This window comes from Pongo abelii, chromosome 1, assembly GCF_028885655.2.
Source record: "Pongo abelii isolate AG06213 chromosome 1, NHGRI_mPonAbe1-v2.0_pri, whole genome shotgun sequence".
Classification (NCBI taxonomy): Eukaryota; Metazoa; Chordata; class Mammalia; order Primates; family Hominidae; genus Pongo; species Pongo abelii.
In genome coordinates this window covers 9,573,596-9,587,155 of record NC_071985.2, presented here as the reverse complement: position 1 = coordinate 9,587,155, position 13,560 = coordinate 9,573,596, and the positions used below count along the sequence as shown (strand labels likewise).

Here is a 13,560-nt window from a genome sequence, read left to right as displayed (position 1 = left end):
GACAGAGCTGCCCAAGACCGTGGGAACCCACCTCTTGCATCAGTATAACCCAGATGTGAGACATGGAGTCCAAGGAGGTCATTTTGGAGTTTTAAGATTAGACTGCCCTGTTGGATTTTGGACTTGCTTGGGGCCTGTACCCCCTTTGTTTTGGCCAATTTCTCCCATTTGGAATGGTTGTATTTACCCAATGCCTGTACCCCATTGTTTCTCGGAAGTAACTAACTTCCTTTTGATTTTACAGTCTCATAAGCAGAAGGGACTTGCCTTGTTTTTGATGGGACATTGGACTGTGGACTTTTGAGTTAATGATGAAATGAGTTAAGACTTTGGGGGACTGTTCGGAAGGCATGATTAGTTTCGAAATGTGATTTGCGAAGGGCCAGGAATGGAATGATATGGTTTGGCTATGCCCCTACCCAAATCTCATCTTGAATTCCCATGTGTTGTAGGAGGGAGGGACACAGTGGGAGGTAATTGAATCATTGGGGGCAGGTCTTTCCCATGCTGTTCTCGTGATAGTGAACAAGTCTCACGAGATCTGATGGTTATATAAAAACAGGAGTTTCCCTGAACAAGCTCTCTTCTCTTGTCTGCCACCATGTGAGACATGCCTCCACCTTCTACCATGATTGTGAGTCTTCCATCCCCACCCACTTGGAACTGTAAGTCCAATAAAACTTCTTTCTTTTGTAAATTGCCTCATCTCAGTTATGTCCTTAGCAGCAGTGTGAAAATGGACTAATACAATGATGATGATTATATTCTTGATAATAACAGTGAAGGTGATGAAAACATAAAGATATCACCTTCATGTGGGTTATGTGCCTACAGTGTTATATTTTCAATGATATGTTTATGGCCCTGTTTATGTGAATAGACTAAAACTCATGGAATTTAGGAAACTGGTCTCATTTATTTTTGTATATCAAGCAGAGCTGTGCTTGCTGGACTGTTAAAAGAATAGGCTGTTGAGTTAAAAAGTTAAAATCTGTTTTGGACTTGGGGGCTTAGGATGCAAGAGGGTATCCCTATAATTTATAAAGAAATTTCTGAAAATGTGAGCTTTGTGCTTATGAGAAGATCAGAGATTTAAATGATAATTGAAGTCACAATTGGAGAAAATCTCTGTGGTATAGGACTGATTAGAATACAAGGCAGAATTCAGTAATTATTTCAAGCACAGAGCTATGGATCCTGAGGCAGAAAATATTAATTCTGACTGGGAAGACGGAGGAAGAGTTCACAGGGAAGGTGACACCAGACAAGCTTCTCCTTTAAATTTTGGAGTCTTTGGAAATGACTAGTAATTATATTCAAATTAATTTCCCAAAGAAAACAATTAAATTGGCTCTCCAAAGTTATTCTTCAGAGAAAAAAGAGGTGAAGCTACACAGTTTCCATTTAAGAATAGTTACTAGCTGAATATAGGAGAACAATTATGAAGCTAGGTGGTTCTGTACAGTGAAATATGGGACCTCGAGCTCTATATTTCAGTATTTTCCAGAATTTGGGTAAATTGTCATGAATGTCAGAAGTTCTCATTAAAATGTAAATAATATGTTTAAGCACCAAATTTGACCATAAAGGAATTCTTTGTGTTTTTCACTGAACTACATCACTAGCTTTATTCTGGTCATGCTTTAATTATTTTTGGTTTTGTTATTTGCAATTTAATACTTGTAATATTCTTTTCTATGATTTAAATTAAAAAGTGACTATATGTCTTTGGTCTTTAATCTCTTCCTCAACTCATGCAAGTCTAGCTTCTACACTTATTGTTCTACTTCAAGCATAATCACCAATAAACTCCTATTTATAATTCCAGTGAGTACGTTCTTACGAAATCAGCCTTAGAGCTTATTAGCAAAGTGCTTTTGACATGGTGGGTGTTCAACATATAATTATTGATTACGTGAGTCATGAATCAAATATCAAATTGGCTCTGATCTAATCCTAGATCTATCTCTGACTAGTTATGTTGTTAAATGGGATACGTTACTCAGTCTTTCAATTTCAGTTTTTCATCTCTTTATGTATTCTTTAGGCTTATGATTCAGCTGTGTATTGTGAGATGATAACTTGGAAAAAAAATAAAATAACTTTGCACAAACTGTAAGTAGTAGGGAAGACTAGAAGAAGCAGGAATTTATTTAGAAACAACTGTTCCAAATAAATACACTGGATACACAGCGAAAAGACTAGGTCTGTGCCTCATCCTATGTAAAATGCCTCCATCCTAAGAGACATTTATTGACTATCTTAGCCAGGTATTACAGTGATAAGGAATTTGTCACTTTACCTCACACCACAAGGTCTTCAGAATCAAGAGCTAGTATTTTACTTTCTTGATTTAGCTAAACCATCCAGTGAAAATGCACGGGGGAAGAGTGAATATATTTAGTTAATTTTGTTTATTGAGAAGTATTTATTCTTGTTACCCTCCCTTCTGGGATATGTTACAGCAGGAACAGGTTTTTTTTTTTTTAACTAATGAGTAATTACTGATCTTCTTATAGTCTTACAATTATTTAAATAAATGCTATCAATGAGAATACCCAATAATATGCTATTTCTGTTTATATAAAGAGGAAATTAACCCAGAATTTCTATTCAATGGCATCCATGTCTGTGACTCCAGGATAATCTGTATATAAAATACTTGCAAATGTTTCCCTCAAGGTACAGCTGGAGTTGATTTCTGTGTGATAACCCCAGCCAAGAAGCTCACAAACTTCTGGAATCATGTGAAACCGTGTATTAACATAGAAATGTTGATACTATATACCTATGTAGCAGATAGGAACAGTTTTTAAGAAGGCAAGGTCTTCCGAACATTATTTATGATATTATAATGCCTATAGAATAATACTAAATGTTTTTCAATGTTTGGGACTAAATTCAGTACATAAAATAAAAGGTGTCTTTTTAAGCATTAATTTTGCTAGATATTGTGTATACTGGGTTTTATTTTCTTAGTCAACAATTAACAAGTTTTAAGGGCCAGGTGTGTTGACTCACGCCTGTAATCCTAGCACTTTGGGAGGCCGAAGTGGGCAGATCACCTGAGGTCAGGAGTTCGAGACCAGCCTGGCCAACATGGCGAAACCCCGTCTCTACTAAAAAATAACCAAAATTAACCAGGCGTGGTGACACATTCCTGTAATGCCAGCTACTTGGGAGGCTGAGGCAGGATAATTGCTTGAACCTGGGGGACGGAGGTTACAGTGGGCCGAGATCATGCCACTGCACTCCAGCCTGGGCAGCATACGACTCCATCACAAACAAACAAAGTTTTGAGAAGTAAAAGCTATTTACCTTACCTTTGTGTAATAATTCCTGAGATATAAAAGAAGCTGTAGTTGACAATTTAAGGTTGATTCTCCAGTATCTATCCTACTTCCAAATTGTTAGTTTAAGCCAAACATCATACCCCATTTTCTCTACCAAATGTTGGTTTAGAAAAGAGTATGTGTGGTAGTCCAGGCCTATGAGACATAAACCAGAATCAACTGGTACCTTCTATAGTGTTTTCTTGTTCAGTAGAAGGAGAATTAGGAAGACACTGTCTCCTCTTTTTCCTCTTGGGGTGTGGACATGAAAATGCTGTAGCCATCTTGTGATCATCACAGAGAAGCTAACTAACAACTAACAGATGGGGAGAACCTCTATCTTTAGTGCATCATTGGATTGGAACGTACCTGGAGCAGATACTAACCCCTCAGATTTTTTTTTTTTTTTTTTTTTTTTGAGACAGAGTTTCGCTCTTGTTGCCCAGGTTGGAGTGCAGTGGTGCCATCGTGGGTCACCGCAACATCCGCCTCCCTGGTTCAAGTGATTCTCCTGCCTCAGCCTCCCGACTAGCTGGGATTACAGACATGAGCCAACATGCCCAGCTAATTTTGTATTTTTAGTGGAGATGTGGTTTCTTCATGTTGGTCAGGCTGGTCTTGAATCCCAACCTCAGCTGATCTGCCTGCCTCAGCCTCCCAAAGTGCTGGGATTACAGGCATCAACCACCACAGCCGGCCCAGATTCTTATAATCTGAAATAATTTCAGCTAGTCTGAATATGGTTTTGTCCTACCTGCAATTGAAAACCTCCTAATAAATGCAGAATAGATCATGAAACATTAAGGGCAAGATAGAATAGTCTAAAAGAACAAAATGAGACTACAGCAACGACAGAAATAGAATATTGAAGAGAGAAACACCTCTATAAGGGAAGTAGAAGGAACTATCCAAGGGTTAAAGAAAAGTACCACAGGCAAAGAATTGAAAAGCCTTCACTGCTGAGCAGCCTCATGTGTTCTTTGGTTCTGATTCATGTACATTAAGTCAAGGAATTGGGGAGAAGTATTAATCAAACTGATTGCATGTCATCTTATTTTATTAACAACTATGAAGACCAGCTAGAACCATGGAAATTACTTTCTAATACTGCCAATAATTTGAAAATTAACATGTAGAGTAAATAAGTCATCTGTAGCTATGCAGTACTGGTTATTGTTTCCAGTTTTCTTGTAGTTGTCATCTTGTAGTCCTATTTAAAACTAAAGCATTATAAAGCTGAGATTTATAATTCGCTGTTGCAGCTTTGTTACTATGTAACTGAAAGTAAATGTTCCTTTTCCCTCTGGTGAGATTAAGTTTTTAAAGGATTGAAAAACAAAAGTATCAAATGTGATTTCTGTGGTTATTTTTCTCCTTAAAAAGTAATTTCTGAAAAGATTAGATATGTCTCTTCCATTTTTGTCTTTAGTTTGTGAAATGATTTCAACTATGAGGAATTTTAAAAATAAATTAGCCTCACTTGTTTGGGAGTGGGACAAAATTATATAAAGAGAAAGGTTTGGGGATGTTTTGCCAGAAATATAACAAATTAAACATTTATTTTAATTAAGTTTAATTATACGAAGTACAGATTAATACTTACTTTCAGATTTACTTCTTGATAGAAAGGAAACATGTTTCACGGGAAATTGAGATGAAAAGTGCAGAAGATAAAATCCTACCATTGTCAAATGAATAGATCCGGAAAGCAAAATAAGCTTTTTGTGAGGTGATAGAAATTATAATGAATGAGCATGTTGAATTTTATTCCAAGTACATTTAAAATTCACTTGTTTAAAAAGAGGAATCCAGTAGGAACATTAATTGATTATGATGAGTGTGGATTGGAGAGATGAGACTGAATGGGGAGGATGAGGGTTCTTGTTCTAGATGAGGGTTTAGACTAAGCTGTTGCCATGGCAACCAGATGGAAGGCAACAGCTGAGAGGTGAAGGATTGCCTGGGTGGACGGGCACTAGGATGGGTTAAGAGAGAAACAGGAACCCAGGAAACAGGCAGTCAAACAGGGGCATGTTTTTGGTGTAAACCACAGTTCACTCTTGGACAGCCAGACTGTGATGTAAAAATTGGAGACTCAAGTCCTTGTTTTCAAGCTGCAGGTCGAATTCAGGGCTAGCAGTCAGAGGAGCGTGGTCAGAGAGATGGGGGAACCATCTGAGCTCTGAGGATAGCTCAAGCATTTAAATTCAGTTAAACGAATTTTACCCAATGAATGCCTACTTTATTTAAGGGATCTCCTAGGAAGGTGGCTCCAGATCCTGGAGCCTCCAGATCCTTTCTCTGACCCCCATCTTCTTCTCCTTTGATGACTCCACCACTGTTTGCCAAGAACTTCAGAGTGTTGTTAGGAGCACTTGGAACATTTATTCTTGTTGGAAACTTATAGTCAGTTTGCTTTTTTACTTCCTTCCTTCCTTCCTTGTACCCTTTCTTCTTCCTCCCACCCTTCTTTTTCTTCCTTCTCCCTCTCCTGCTTTCTCTCACTCTTTATTTCTTCTATCTTTCTATTCCTTTACTGTGGACATTCTTTTTCCACTGCTTTGTTTTCTTGAAGGTATAACCCTGTAAGAAAACCAGCTTTATGTAGAGGCTTTAATTCCAAATTCATATTTTGTGTAGTTTTAAGGGTTACCCTCTTTCTTGAAAAAAAAACTGTTAGAATCAAGACTGTTGAATAATCAGAGTGGCCGATGGCCCAGGTTATCTGTGGGTTTTGGGCCTGCTTGGTCATAAGCTCTCCCATCATTCTTGGGTCTGGTGGTTTGTCTCCCTTTGTGCTAAAGCAAGCCAGGCATGCATTTGAGAGATATACGTTCTTATGCACTGCTCCTCGTTTCCTCAGCATTGATAGATGTTTTATTAAGAGAGATTTTACATTGTGGGTCATATTCTGACAACAAAATTCCAGATTTTGCAAGTCATTATTGGTATTAGGCCAATACCAAAATATTTTCCAACAATATATATTTTAGATGTTTTTATGGGTAGTGTGAAACATAGTAGAAGACAGCAATAAGGGCACACTATTAAACATTTTCTGTCTTAACCTGATCTTATTTGGGGGGTCTTGATTAAATTAGCATAAATCTGCCTTTTAAAATTTTGTCTTTGTTTTTCAAAATATCTTTTGTCAGCACTTTGAGTTTTGGCCATTCTGGTAGGTGTTTATCTCATTGTTGTTTTAATTTGGAATTTCTTAGTGACATATGACGTTTATGTTTACAGGCTCACTCGCCATCTGTGTATCTTCTTAGTGAGCGATCAGTCAAGGATTTGGCCCATGTTTTAATTGGGCTATTTATTTTCTTATAGTTGAATTTTAAGTGTTATTTGTATATTTTGGATGAATATACCTTTATCCGATACATGTTTTGCAAATATTTTCTCCCAGTCTGTGGCTTGTATTCTCTTTCTCTTGACAATATCTTCAACAAAGCAGAAGCTTTTAATTTTAATGAAGTTCAACTTGTCAGTTTTTTTTTATGGATCACGTCTTTGGTGTTTTATCTAAAAAGCAATTGCTATATCCAAGGTCATCTAGAGTTTCTCCATTGTTATCTTTTAGGAGTTACATAGTTTTATATTTTATAGTTAGATCTATGATCCATTTTGGATAAAATTTTATAAATGTTTTAAGATCTGTGTCTAGATTTTTTTTTCTTTTTTGCATGTGGATGTCTGGTTGTTCCAGCACCATTTGTTGAAACGGTATCTTTGTTCCATAGTATTGGATTTGTTCCTTTGTCAAAGATCAGTTGCTATACTTATTCAGTGCTTCTTTTAGGGCTCTTTTTTCTGTTCTTTTGACCAATTTATCTAGTTTTGCACCAACACCACTCTGTCTTGATTAGAGTAGTTTTACAGTAAGCTTTGAAGTTGGGTAATTCCAGTCCTCCAGGTTTGTTCTTCTTCAACATCCAGTTGGCTATTCTGGGTCTTTTGCCTCTCTGTATAAATTATAGAATCAAGTTTGCCAGTATTATAAAATATCTTGCTGGGATTCTGATTGGCATTGCATTGAATCAATAGACAAAGCTGAGAAGAACTGACATCTTGACAATATTGAGTCTTCCTATCTAGGACCATGGAATATCTCTCCATTTATAGTTCTTTGATTTCTTTCATTGGAGTTTTGAAGTTACCCTTGTGTAGATCTTGTACATTTTTTTAAGTCTTATTTCTAAGTCTGTCATTTTGTAGAGTGCTAACATAAATGGTATTGTGTTTTAAATTTCAATTTTTCCTTGTTCATTGCTGGTTTATAGGTAAGCAACTGACTTTCATATATTAATCTTATGTCCTGAAATCTTGCTAAAATTCCAGGAGTTTTGTGTTGATTCTTCTGGATTTTCTACATGGAAAGTCATGCCATCTACACACAAATTAAGTTTTATTTCTCCCTTATCAATCTGTATACCTTTTGTTTCACTTTTTGTCTACCTGCATTAATGAGGGTTTCCAGTACCGTGTTGAAAAAGAGTAGTAGGAGGGTAGATCCTTGTCTTGTTTCTGAACTTAGTGGTGAAGAAATTTGTCATAAAGCTTCTTTTTCAAGTTTACTGGGTTTGTGGAGCTTCCAGGTAGATAATTTAAGTGTGTTTTACATGCCTCTCTTATCTCATTCCTCTCATTCTGACTCCTGGCTGCCGAACTTGATCTAGGAGAAAACTTGCAGACAAGAGATACTTTATTTGGAATGATACCATGGTAGAAGTAAAATTTTGAAATTTGAAGGACTCTCTCAATCCATCATATAATCCTCTCTATACCCAAATGTCACTTCCATAAATGAAGATTAAATTAGCCCATTGAATATTTGATAACTCACACATTTTTGTCAGCACATATGTCATATATTTTTGTAGAAATAACAGAAATATAAGTAGAGTGCTAAATTGTACATCAAAATATTCTGATTTTTTTCTCTCAATATGTTTTCTCACAGGTCATATTTTTAATATTTAACATGTGGCCTGTTTGGTTAGTATATATATTTCTCTACAAATAAACTGAATATTCAAATCGAAAGTTTTTAAAAATGCCTAATAAAATAAAATTTTTGTCTAAAAATGCATGGGGACTGCATGTGGCTTATAAATGTTATATTGACCTTAAAAAAGCATTACATAAATTTTAAAAATTATATTAATCAACCAGAAAATATCTCATGTCTGTCTAACCTTAATAGGGCATCTAGGGTAAATTGCAATTGTTCACATTTTTTTTTTTTTTTTTAATTCTGGGGTAAGGATACTGTTACGGGAATATATATTATCTTACCTTAAAGCATTTCACAATATTTATACTTCAAGAAGAGCTGTGTCTGTTGCAAACTCATTTTTCTGCCATAAACTAAGAGGGAATTATTTCTGAGGACTTTAGCTTATTTATTTCTCCAAAAGCTTGCCACATGGCTTCAAATGCATTCCACACAAACAATTATTGTGAGAAATGAGAAGTGACAATGCATTTAACTCCTTGCATCCTATTTTTCAGCAGGCAGAAATTTGCATCTTGAATGAATAAAATGTGATGGAGTATGCCAAACTCTGCCATCATTTGGCCAAAATGATACGAAATGATTGTGATTTATTTACTTCACAATAGATAAAAATAAAGTACCCTTAGTTAAAAGTTAGATGCCTAAAATGTACTATATTTTATGTTTGTTAAGACAAAAACTCGGTAAAAAGTCTCGGAACTTCTTAGGAGCATGAGCTATGAAATTAAGACTCTGCTGACTTTTGACTTCGTTGTTGAATGGGATTGTAGGATATTATACCCCTGGTAATCTATCTTTTACTATCAAGAAGTTAGATAACTGATAACTGCTTTCTCTTTCTCTTTCTCTCTCTCTCTCGTCTAGATTGCCAGAAAGCAGAGCTTTTTTTTTGTGCTTACTTGCAACAACCAGTTGTAGGCTAGTCCCGCTAGTGTAATTTTTTTTCCTCATTAGCTAAGATTTGAAAGAATTTATAGTATGAACAGAGGGGTACTATTCCTAGGAGGGGAGAACATCGTAAGCAATTATGCAAACACATTAAATAAAGGAAAATAGCTGTATGTTAAGAAATTTGCAAAGAGTTTCTGAAACCTTGAAAATATCATTTTAAAGCTCTGACCTTCAGCTTCTCTGTAAAATGGGCATCATGATACTCACAAAAAGCTGCTATGAGAATTAGAGTAAACAGTCCATGTGAAGGTGCTTAGCACATGACATAGACTTAGTAAATATTAATGACATTTCATCTGCCTTTGGGTATGTTTTGAGTTCCTATTCACATATCAAATATTTTAATACTCATATCAAAGAGTATGGTTAAACCCAGATTGTTTTCTACTAGCTGTATGAGATAGCAGGCGTTCACAACCTCTTGAAGCTTCAATTCCTTTACGCTGAAATGGGGAAAAGCAGTGCATGAATCTTGCAGGACTTCTGGGAAGATTAATGCAGGGCCCCCTAACCCTGGGCCACAGATAGGTACTGGTCTGCTATGGCCTGTTAGGAACCAGGCCGCACAGCAGGAGGTGAGTGGCAGTCCAGCGAGCGAAACTTCTGTATTTACAGCCACTCCCTGTTGCTCGCTTTACTGCCTGAGCTCTGCCTACTGTCAGATCAACAGTGGCATTAGATTCTCATAGAAGCACAAACCCTATTGTCAACTGCACATGCAAAGGATCTAGGTTGCACACTCCTTATGAGAATCTAGTGACGGTGATCTGTCACTGTCTCTCCCATCACCCTAAGATGTGACAATCTAGTTGCAGGAAAACAGGGTCAGGGCTCCCACTGATTCTACATGATGATGAGTTGTATAATTTTTTCCTTCTATGTTATAATATAATAATAATAGAAATAAAGTACACAATAAATGTAATGTGCTTGAATCATCCTGAAACCACCATCCTCCTGCCCGTTCCATAGAAAAATTGTCTTCCATGAAATCGATCCCTGGTCCCCAAAAGTTTGGAGGCCACTGGATTAAAGGAGACAATGTATGTAAATCTTGGCTTATAGTAAGTTCTCGGAAAGTGCTAGCTGTGTCTTATCACTGATTATAGTATCCCAATCAAACCTTGACACTTGGGTTAGGATTATTTATTTTCCTCAATTTATAAATGTGAAAGCGGAGGTACAGAGAGGTTAAATAGCTTGCCCAAATTCACACAGCAGATATGTGACTAAGCAAAAGTTCAAGCTGCCCAACCTCTCAAACTTCACTTTCCCATTTATTTTACATCACTTGCCATTCCTGTGTTTTTCATTTAGACCATAAACACATTAGCAACATGAATTTATCATCAACGTAATATGGCTTATACAGTTGATCCAGAATTTAGTGAAGCATATATAATACATGAGGTTTTCAATTACCAGTCATTATTGATGGTAGCCAGGTCAAAAGTATCTTTCCGACATTCTAGAAGAGTCATGGAGTTACAAATTTTTAACATCTGAAATCTGAATCCTTTCCCCACACCCAGGCACTACTTTTATCTTTAGAAATGAGCATTTTTTGAAAGACTCATTTTAGGAAGCAAGATTTTGATTGCCTTTGTCTTATATATTCTACTTTAAAATTCAGTATGGTGAACCGGGAATAAATAATTAGTGCCTGTGATGAGATAAAGACAGTTTCTTCCCAGCACTTTGAGAGGCTGAGGTGGGCGGATCATGAGGTCAGGAGTTCGAGACCAGCCTGGCAAATATGGTGAAACCCCGTGTCTACTAAAAATACAAAAATTAGCTGGACATGGTGGCACGTGCCTGTAGTCCCAGCTACTCAGGAGGCTGAGGCAGAAGAATCGTTTGAACCTGGGAGGCAGAGGTTGCAGTGAGCCGAGATCACTCCACTTCACTCCAGCCTGGGCAACAGAGTGAGACTCCATCTCAAAAAACAGCAACAACAACAACAACAAACCATTTCCACACGTTTTAATTTAATTGCTTTTTAAAGAGCACGAGGAAAGACTAAGTTACTCAAATACATTTTGTAGACTATCTGTAAGAAGCAAAAGTAATCAGCTCATTAAATATATGCAGGAGAATAGTAAATGTAATGGAAGCCTTTCACCTCTTCATAAGAGAATCAAATGAATGTGGGTTTGAACTGAAATCCAGCCTTCACTTAACCCCGCTGCCACCTCTCCTCAAATCATTCTCCACTTCACAGTTAAACTGTATGCATATTATAAGTAGGAGGCTCATTTATTGGTTTCAGTGTCTCTCAAACTAAAGTTCACCAAGGACATATCCCACAAGATGCTCTTGGTGGGGGACGGAGAAAACAAATATGACCAAAGGTAGACAATTTGTCAACCTGGGTTAAGACCCGTTCAATTTTTCTATAGGCTTGAAATTTTTCGCACTCCGCAGTTTGGGAGAAAAAAGCCAGAGACTATTGCCAATATCCTGATAGAAATTAACATAGTACTATAGTTCAGACAATTTCAGGTCATGATAGGAAAATCTATACATCAGTATTTATTAAGGGAAAGTTTGTGGGCGGTAGTTGCAGGTGAAATTTCCTTGTCTGAAAGACAGAGGCATGGTGGCCAGGCTACCAAGGCACCAGCAGTCTGCCCAATCCCATCCCTTCTCCTCCTGAATTTAGCCCAGTCTATATTTGATACAAAGACTTAGTCCACAGACTAGTGAACTAATGTATTTGCATTGTACAGATTTACCTTCAAAAAGTTTTATACATATGTTTTTGTGTAAGTTGGCATTTTTGTTTAAATTTTTCAAATCATTTGTTGACAGGATCAAAGGGAAAATAGCATTTCACTTCCTCTTTCCAAACACCTATTTACAAAGTAAAAGTCTCTATTTTTTTTTTCAGCTTTACCTTTCTGACTTTTTGGATTACTGCTATCTAATAATTTATAGTAAGATTGGTGTATTTTTATTCCTCCGTACTCAGGATTAGCTACTGAAATTGACATCTGTTTACATAAATTTAGTTTAAGGGTATAATTTGGAGATAATTTGAACATAATTCCTTCAATGTAAATAATATAAAAATGTAGCATGTTATGTACAATCTTCTAGATAAATAAAAATTTATACAGATGCTCCTCTAGGAAACTAAACTAAAATTCCAAATTTAAACTAAAATTCTAAGATTACATATTGTAGTTGAAATCAAGCATCCTTTATGAGACGTACCAAATATAGCCTCTTCTGTATGTTTGAAGACATACCAAGATTAACTTGCAAAATTTGTTGTAATTTCTTATTTGATAATAGAAATCTGGTTTTCTATGATTGACACATCAGTTGTTAGTGATTCACAAGTTAATCAGTTCTTTAATTGGGTTAAGGCAGGCACAAGTATTCTCATTTTTATCATCAAAAGAGGATCTATCTTGAAATGAATTGTTAGCAGACATTTTTAACAGAGATATTCAATATTAATCAAATTTATTTTTGACTTCTCAAATATTTTATCCATAAGAGAATTATTCTGTTTCCTTGCCATTACAACTTACCTTGCCATTTTCATGTGGTTAAAAACTAGCTCTTTTTTTTTTTTTGAGACGGAGTCTTGCTCTGTCGCCCAGGCTGGAGTGCAGTGGCACGATCTTGGCTCACTGCAAGCTCCGCCTCCTGGGTTCACGCCATTCTCCTGCCTCAGCCTCCCGAGTAGCTGGGACCACAGGCACCTGCCACCATGCCCTGCTAATTTTTTGTATTTTTAGTAGAGACAGGGTTTTCCCGTGTTAGCCAGGATGGTCTCGATCTCCTGACCTCGTGATCCGCTCGCCTCGGCCTCCCAAAGTGTAAACAACTAGTTCTTACTCTTTCACTTTTCTGTCTCCTAAGGCTTGAAATGTATTGTCTCATATACCAAATACCAAATGTTTAACTCAAAATGTACTCAGTCATTGCTGAGGAAAAATTATTTTGCTTAACCCTCATAATGTATTAGTATTCTTGTACCCAAGAAATACATACATTTAAGTTGAAATCAGGAATATGTGGGGATGAGAATGGTTGATGTCATAAGTACTCCAGTATTTAACAGTGATATAGTTTGAATATGTGTCCTCACCTAAATCTCGTGTTGAATTGCAATCCTCAAAGTTGGAGGTGGGGCCTGGTGGGAGATGATCGGATCATGGGGGCGGATTTCTCGTGAATTGTTTAGCACCATCCCCTTGGTGCTGTCCTGGTGATAGTGAGTTCTCATGAGATCTGGCTGTT

The 13,560-nt window shown here is 36.7% G+C and overlaps 1 protein-coding gene across 7 annotated transcripts in view; it reads left to right on the top strand.

Moving 5' to 3' along the window:
- Positions 1-13,560, top strand: part of CHRM3 (cholinergic receptor muscarinic 3) — a 521,055-nt gene that overhangs the window by 121,161 nt on the left and 386,334 nt on the right.